Here is a 9,527-nt window from a genome sequence, read left to right as displayed (position 1 = left end):
TACCGGGGGGGGGGGGGAGACAAAAGTAGGTTTACAGTTGTTCATGTGGAAAATAATATGACAATTAATAATAATACAAGAATAAATTCTGCATTCCACAAACTCACAGCTGTAAACCTACTTTTGCCCCACCTTGTATTTAACTATCAAGAAAGATATTGTTTTCCATATTTTAAAATTGAGAACTCAAGGCACTGCATTATTATGTAGCATATACAAGTCACTCAGAACAGGATAGGAATGAAACTGAGGTTTCTTGATATCTACTGTACCTTTGTTCCCCATTATCATGGCAAATTCTGTCATGGCCAGGGTTCTGTCCCATTGTCATGAATACCTACCACAGAGCATGACACATAGTGCCTGCTCAATAAATATTTGTTAAATGACTGAGTAAACCACTCTGTCCTGGGCTCAGAAATGCCATTTGCTCTTCATTCACTGTCTGGAGTTCCTTCCAACTACCAATAGAGAACAATATAGAACTTGCCAATATCAGTCTCTTGGAAACTGAATATATAGCAAATTGGCAGGTTGCATTGTCCCAGTTAAGCTTTAGAAAATAAATTTCTTTTTAGACATCTGTTTGCTCAAAACTCTTGGGTTTTATTAATGGTAGTATTTAAAGACAATTATTTTTAGTTGACATTTTCCATTTTAACAAGGAATGAACAAACCATGTGTTGTTGCCCTACTCTGTCTTTGCACTCATATATAAGGGGGGCTGTGGGCTCTGGTGTCTGCTGGTGAGGTGGGGGCCTAAACTAATCTCTGCGTGGCTGGTCACGCCTTTCCAAATCTTCACATTCTACCAACTCGCAGCAGCCTTCTAGAGATTCTCTAGAATCTAGAGGATCTCACCATACCCCATGCTGGAGTCTGCCCCGTTTATATTTGGAGAACAGATTTCTCTACGGAAATGGTATAATCTAGTGTATCTTCCAGTCTATTAATCCCTGTGTGGAATCCAGATCATTGACCTACCATCCAGATGCAGATTCAGTATATGTTGACCTACTATCATTGTGCCTATCGTGGTGCCCGCCACTGTTACACACCTTGCCTTCCTTCATCCTCTCAACAACTTTGTGCGCTAGGTGTGAGTCCAAGTGACAAGTGAGTAAACTGAGGCTCAAGTAAATGAGTAAAACGAGGTATATCACTTGCATATAGACATGCAAAGGGTTATTCCAAGCCTCCAGAATTATTGTTGTCTTGGCAACTATATCATTCTTCTAAAATCAAGTTTGTTGTATTCTTTTTATATTATTCCAAAAGCAATGCATATTCATGACAGAAATCTCTTAACATAGAAAGAAGAAAAAGAGAAAAAGGGAAAAAAGGATGAAAAGTGGCCATAATAACAATCATTTAGAGGCAACTACTGGTGATGCCTTGCTGTATGTCTTTTAGAGATTTTTTTCCTATGTATATTTTTAAGGGATCACACTGTGAGTGTTTTCAAAATCCTATTTCCTCAACTAACAATTAGGATCATATTTTATGCCAATAAAAATAGACTACCACATAATTTTAATGGCTGTCTAATATTTGATCTTATTAATATACCATTATTTATTTACCAGTAATCAATTATACTTTTAAGCTGTTTCCAATGTTTTGCTATAATGAATCATACTGCAGTGAACTGCATCACAACTGTTTTGTGCCCACATCCTTATTAATTTACTTGAGATAAATTCCTAAAGTGGAATTTCTGGATCAAAGGCCATGCACATTTTGAAGATTTTTGTATCTAATATATTTTTATTGATTGATTTGAGAGAGAGGGAGAGAGAGAGAGAGAGAGAGAGAGAGAGAGAGAGAGATTGAGCTGTTGTTTCATTTATTTATGCATTCTTTGGTTGTTTCTTGTATGTGCCCTGACCAGGGATCAAACCCACAACCTTGGAGTATAGGAATGACACTCTAACCCACTGAGCTACTTTGGCTTATATTTATTGTGTCTCTTAATTTGAGCCTAAGTGTAAAGCTCTGGCTGGTGGAGGCATTTTTAAAAGAAGAAATGTTGCCATGTTTCCTCTTCTCTTTTCTTATGTTTATCTTACCCCTTCTGACTTGTTTTCATTCCCCAGTCATCTCTTCTTCCAGTTATTTGCAGTCTCTGCATTCATACTTTGCCAGTAATTCACTTAAGACAGCCACGAGGGCAAAGCTAAAACCTGACTTATGTCTCTATGTGAATAATGATTGGTCACAGATAGCCACAGAACCATGAGCAGGCAGATATGTAATTATTAGGGTTTGGTAGCTGAACAGATCTTTTTGAAACAGGAAATTCTGAGCCCGATAATTCAACTATTGAAGACTTAATTCTATCTTCTCTCCATTCCTTTAGATTTATCTTTGTGATTAGGATGCTTCCTTTCAGTCACCAGTCCCCAATATATTAAAAAATAATCATTAGACATATTTTTCTTTTTACATATTTTTTGGGGGGGAGGAAATGTGTTTGCACATTGTCTACAGATATGGTTCAGGTTAAGTGATTTCATCCCCAATGTTTAAGTGCAATTAGGGCTTAAAACTGTCTGTAAGAAATGCCATCATTTCAGTACCTGCAAGCAGCATATATTTGAAAATGAATTCATTTCTGACACATGAAAGGAATTTTTTTTGATGCTTTCACATCTCCATTAAAGGCCTGATTGCCCAGTGTCACAACCCTTTCTGGCCATTTTCTTCGGTTAATGGGAAAGTCTTTCCTCTTTAGCACATTAATAAATGAATGATCATAATGAAGGCATGACTATAAAGCACAAACCCAGAAACACCAGATATATTTTGATGGTTTCAGGGCAATTCTTGTTACAATAAATACTATTAAAATGCCATCCCTCTAGAGAGACAAACAAAGATGGCCAACCTGCAGCCGAGGGCCCCTAGCAGGCTGGGCTCGCTGCTGCTGGTGTCTAACACAGCAGGATGCTTCGCCTCATCTGTTGCAGCAGGATTTTATGTGCATGCACGTTTCCCTGCCAATTCAGACAATAGCAATTCTTCCTCAATTAAGGTCATCTTATTTTAAAACCGTAATAGTGCATACAAATAAATGGTATAGAAGACAGAAGCAAGACTTCCAGGAAATGCCCTTTGTAACCATGTCTCCCTCTCCTTTTCCAGAATCAAATCTGTATTTTGAATTCTGGTCACCTTTCTCCTGGGTGACTATAGTCATCTTGCAATCCTCCCTACATCCAAATGCGTTTCACTACAATAAATCCTGTAGCTCAAGCGATGGCATAAATACCTAATCTCTGGTATATTACTGACGTACACAAGTGAGAAATCATAAAGGAAAGTGGAAAATTAAAACAGTAAAGGAAGATGGGAATTGAATATGAAGGAGGAGGCATGATTTGAGTGGGTGAGGGAACAAAGTTTGTGCCTACCCTCACACACACCACCACCCCATCTACCCTGACTAGATGGCCTATGCTGGGAATCAGAGAGAGAGAGAAAGAGAGAGGCAGGGAGAGAGACTTGACTGCAGTTTCCCTGCCAGGTTTCTAAGCTGAGACTTATTTAAAGAGCAGCCAGGAGAACAGCCACTTTGAAGAAATAGCTTAATACTCTGAACTTTCCCCCCACCCGTGCTTCTCTCATCCATATCTCATACCCAACTCCCCGGGGGACGCAGGCAACCTCCTCCGTCCCTGTAGCTAGCGGCCCCTCCCTCGCTTTGCCACAAGAGCGTGCAATTGATGTTAGCAGAGAAACAACAACAACAACATAAAAGCAACCTAAATGGAAACAGCAGCAAATTTCAGTGTCTCACAAATGGTAGAAAAGAAACTGCACATTAACCACTCCAGTTGCTCTCCTTACGGATTTCTTTCATTTTGAGTGAAAGGAAGGGACGGGAAGGACACCGAGGAGTGGGAAAAGCTAAGCTCTGCGTTTCCTCTCCAGCAGTCTCGGCAGTGCTGAGCACCTACGTATGCCTTGTCCGTGTGGCTGTTTTTGTGCTTTGGAGTTTAGCCCTTTTTTAGAAAATACGGGCTAGCTCCTAAGACGCTGGCGTTTTAAGTCGAACAGAAGCAGGATTGAACCCAAGCTCTATCATTTATTAGCTGTGTGGCCTACAGTCAACCTCTCAGCCTTCAGAGTTTCAGTTTTCTGTGAACTGTGAATAATCATAATACCTATGTCATAGAATTACTGTGAATTTTAAATGATATAATCCCCAGAGAGTCTGTATTATAATGCCTGGGCCCAAAGTGGGCACTTAATAAATTATCGTTATTGCTCCTGTGGCTGCTGTTCTTGTTATTATTACTGTTCTTATTTTCTTAGTCATTAGGAACATAAAATATGCCTCTTTTTCCAGGCCTCTCCCCAACTGTCTCAAAGGGCAGGTAATAAACGTTTCTGACTTATTAGAGGATATACCTTTTTAAACATTTTGTGTTATTGGCACTATTGCAGATGTCCCCCATTACCCACCCTTTGCCCACCTCCATCCAGGCCCTGCCTCCCTTCCTCTGGCCATCACGACACTATTGTCTGTGTCCTTGGGCTATGCATTATGTTCTTTAGCTAATCCATATACCTTCCTTTCTCCAGTCCCCCACCCCCGTCCCTTGACATTTGTCTGTCTGTTTCATGTAGAGGATACATATTCTAATCAACTATTGAGCCTAGTAGGGCTGCTGATTCATTGTCCCTGTATCATACATTAAGTTATGTTCTATTCTAGTTTCCTGGAAACTGCTTATCTCTTGCCCAGAGCACCAGAATACTAGAACGTTTATTCATCATCAAAAGTGTCTTGAACACCTGCTCTATATGCTGGGCATTGTGCTATGCCCTGAAGGTATGATTGTAAACAGGAGGGAAATGGTCCTTATTATTGAAGTGTTCCCAGTTTGGCTTGGTTTATTGGGAGGAGGGGTTATGTGAATAGAGAGAGGTGGATATAGTAAGTGCTATGAGAGAAATTAGTAGCAGATGCTAAGAAAGTAAGATCATAAGAAAGTCTGGGTGAAGTGACAATGTCAAAAGTCTTTCCAGAGTAACTGTCTCTACATCTATGTTTGAAATTACATAGAGAAATTATGGAGGGGGGGGTGAGGGGAGGTTATTCCAGACAGATCTAGCAAAATTGTGCAAAATGTGGGCTACAAAAGACTAGAGAGCATAAAAAATAACAAGTAGATAAGACTGATTTAAGAATAGGAAAATGGGGAAGAGAGGGAGAGAGAGTAGGACCTGAGAGGTAAGTGGGGGCCAGATCGTGAATGTCCTTAGAAACCATTTTAATGAGTTTGCTCATTATTCAGAAGGAAATAGGAAATTTGGAAGTGATTTAAGCACCCTGATATCAGGGAGGAGAATTCAGTGTTGGAAGGAAAAATTGATAGACATGTACAGCAGTGAAGACACTATTGCAGTAACCAGAGGGGAGAATGGATGAGGCCTGAAAATAATGGCAGTGTGTTAGGGAGGAGAGCACACACTGAATAGAGTTCTAAGGTTCGCTACGTCATCTCTGATTTCTTGTGTTTTAGTCCAGTTAACAGATTCTATGAGCACCTATGCATTCTGCGTCTACAGAAATGAGCAAGGCACCATGTCTCTGCTTACTAGTAGAGAAGATGACACACACACAATTCGCCTAAGAGGGGAAGAGAAGGGCAGGAGTGGCACCGGGAGCTAAGTGCTGCAGGAGTGGTGAGGAGGGCAGCATCACTGCTAGTTGTAGTGATTTGTCAAGTTAGGGAGAAACAAATGGAGACGTCGTCTAACTTAGTTTGTAAAGACTCATGCATTAACCAGAATGTCAGCCTTTGAAAAAGTTACTTTTTAAAAAAAATATATTTTTATTGATTTCAGAGAGGAACGGAGAGGGAGAGAGAAATAGAAACATCAATGATGAGAGAGAATTATTGATCGGCTGCCTCCTGCACGCCCCACACTAGGGATCGAGCCCACAGCCTGGGCATGTGCCCTGACCGGGAATTGAACTGTGACCTCCTGGTTCATAGGTCAATGCTCAACCACTGAGCCATGCCGGCTGGGTAAAAGAGTTATTTTTTTGTTGTTGTAAGAAATATTCTAGAACATTTAAACAATGTTTTAGTCTCTCTAATTAAGAAACACATAGTATTTCTGTTAACTTTGTGTACCAGAGATACAAATCAGTATATCAGCGTTATGTCAACTGTCAACATAAGGATTAATGGCATAAATGTTGAGATATTTTATTGTAGGAATGGAAACCAGTAGCTACCTATTTGACAAGAATAAAATATAATTTCTGGGATTAAAAAAAAGAAAAGAAACACATAGTAAGGTAAGCTTGTTATTATTACCAGGAGTGTAGCTAGGTGAGTATGGAACCAAAATCAGGAGAATTAACAGGATAGTCTTAATTAGCTCCAGTCTGAATGTTTGTGTCCCCCTGAAATTCACATGTTGAAAACCTATTGGCCAAGGTGATAGTGTTAGAAAATGGAGCCTTTGGGCGGTGGTTAGGCCACGAAGGCTGAGCCCTCATGAATTAGATGAGTGTTCTTATAAACGAGGCCCCAGAGAGCGAATTCACCCCTTCCACCAGGTGAGGACATATAAAAAGCCTGCAACCTGAGGAGGGCCCTCACCTGAACCTGACCATGTTGGCACCCTAATCTGAGACTTCCAGCTGCCTATGACCAATACATTTCTGTTATTTATAAGCCACCCAGTCTCTGGCATTTTGTTACAGCAGCCCAGACAGACTAAGACTGCCACTATATTTATAGCTTCAGAAAGCCTTCCTGAAGCCATGAGATCTAGAGAACAAATAAGAATCAGTCACATAAAGATCAAGGGAAAGAGTGTTCCAGGCAGAGGAAACAGAACAATTGAAGGCCATGATGTGAGAAATTCCTCAGTGTGAACTGAAAAAAAAAGGCTAACATATGACTGGGGAGGAGAGAGTAATGGGGAGAGTAGTGAGAGATGGCCTGAACCTGAGAAGCCTTGTAAGCCATTGCAAGATTTTGGATTTCACTCTAAAGGCAACTGCAATTTACTGAAATATTGTAAAGATGGGCCTGACGTAATCAATCTTTCATTTTGAGATTGCTCTGGCTACAGATTGGAGCAGTATTTGAAAGTAAATAGATGTGGAGGCAAAGAGACTAGTTAGGAGGCTCTTGCAGTTTTCCAGGCAAGAAGTCACAGTGAGTAGTGACTAGGAATGTGGAGAGAAATACGTAGGTGGGAGAATCCATAAAACTTGGCAAATGGTTGAATAGGGAGTAGAGTGAGTCTAAGACGACTTCCATATATCAGGCTTGAACAACTGGGTGGATGGTGATGCTATTGACCGGGAGGGTAAACACTGGAACAGAAACAGACTAGTGGGATGGAAAAGATAATGAGTGCTGTTTGGAACAGGTTGAGTTTCAGTTGCTTGTGTGACATCCAAATGGAAATGCCAAGTTGGCAGTTGAATAAGCAGATCTTAAGGCTCAGGGTGGAGTGCTAGGCTAGTGAGCTCTATTTGAGTGACATAGCCCACTAATTACAGTCTCTTCAACTACCCCTACAGATAGCTAATATCATCCATGTGTACTGATTATAATCATTGTCTCTCACAGAGGATCATTTCATTCCATGTTTATTTACTGGTTTCAGTAATCAGGAAAGCTTTATGGAGAAGGTGGCAATTGATCTGGACCTCTGAGAGGCAAAGATGGTGATAAAAAACAGGGTATTCCAGGCAAAGGGGAGAGAGACAAAAATAACAACTGATTGAGAAAGACGAGTCTACCCAGTTGATCATAGCAGAAGGATTATATATGTATTCAAGTTACTGTGTGCCAAGAATGATGCTAGATACTAGGAATATAAAGTTGTATAAGGTGTGGAGTACTTTAAAAAGCCCTCCCTCAACTTCCAGGCTAAGTTCATCCTCCAATGCCTACAATGGAATGGTGGTCCTTTAAAAACAAAAGTACTATTATGAATTTATGGATTTAAATATTTTTGTGCTGCTCATTACAATTTGAAGGTGTTCAACTTTGACATATACTACAGTGTATGCTAATCTTCCCTTATTCATTAGGCTTTAACTGTCAGGCCCATTTACGACTAATTGCAGCAAAGATGATCTCCTTTTAGTCAATCCTGAGGACCCTCTACTCAGTCTTGTTATTGCACCGGAACCACATTATACTGAAAGTACTTGTTTCTTGTGTCAGGTTGCTCCACTATAATGAGAATTCTCCCTGTCTTATTCACCATGTTTTCCTGATGCCTAACACAGTCATTAGTCATGGTAAATATTCAACTAAAACCAAGCAGCTTATGGGAAATAAGTGGAAGTCAAAGCTGGAAAGAAATGTATCGCAGAGAGATCTCAATGTCAAGAGATGGTGTTAGGATTATATTGGTAGGCAACGGGCTATCAGCAAGTTTTTGAGCCTGAAGTTGAAACAATAAAAATGTGTATTGACAATATTGATCTAGATGCCATATCTAGAAGGCAATGAAAGAGGCAAGATGTCAGTCAAAAGGGTACCTACCCAGCCTGCTGGCACAGAGTAGGCACTCAGCAGATATTTACTGAAGAAAAAAATGGATTCACAGTAGGGGCAGAAAATAAGGAATAGATGCAACTTTTAGTAAGGAATTGGATGCACAAGTAGTAGTTTAGGTAGCTCTCTAAACTATTTCTGCCACCAACAGCATTACGTATATTTTATACCGCTCTCGTGTGAAACCGTTAGAACAGGATCTCACTGTTTTAGCGTAAACTACTTTGTTCCCCACATCTCTTTTTAAAGATTCTTTCAATGAATTAATTCTAAGGACATGATGTTATTTTGCATGGTTTCGTTGGGAACCTGGGTCATTTAGCGGCGTGATTAATACTGATGCCATCAGGCAACAGACCTATGCACTGAAGGTTTCAATTTAGCAAAAAGGAAACAGCTGTAATAGTGATTACTGTGTGTGTGAAAATTTTCAGGAGTAGGAGACTGGCTATTATTGATCAAAATGGGCATCATTCTTCTCTTTGTTATTTTGTTGTGGAGACTCCTAGACATTTGCATTTGATTATAGCTGTTGTGTAGCTGTTCTGCTTTCTCCTAACTTGCTCTTTGGTAGCAAGTATCATAAACAATCAATCAGAACATCAAAGCATCCTATTTCTAGATTCCTGCAGCCCAGAAGCCCAGTGACAACAAGCTGACATTATCTCTGGATCTAATTAATATGTGGATCTAATTATTGTGCTATATTGGTTTGGTTTTCCTAAATCAAGCCTGTTGGATCTATATTGTACCTAGCTGGGTTTTGAACACTGCAATCAAATTGGTCAGTCAAACGGAATGGACAAATTGTATTTAACAAAAACCAATGAAAGAGAAGGGAATGCAATTTTCTCTTTCCTTGGGAAACCACTGGCTTATGTAACTACTATATTCTGGTGAATGTTGTAAGTTTTCATTATGAAGGCATTGGATTTATTTGAAATCCATTTTAAAAAATCAATACATCTATTCCACCTGAGG

The sequence above is a fragment of the Myotis brandtii genome, unplaced genomic scaffold (assembly GCF_000412655.1).
Source record: "Myotis brandtii unplaced genomic scaffold, ASM41265v1 scaffold259, whole genome shotgun sequence".
NCBI lineage: Eukaryota > Metazoa > Chordata > Mammalia > Chiroptera > Vespertilionidae > Myotis > Myotis brandtii.
This window is presented reverse-complemented; position numbering follows the sequence as displayed.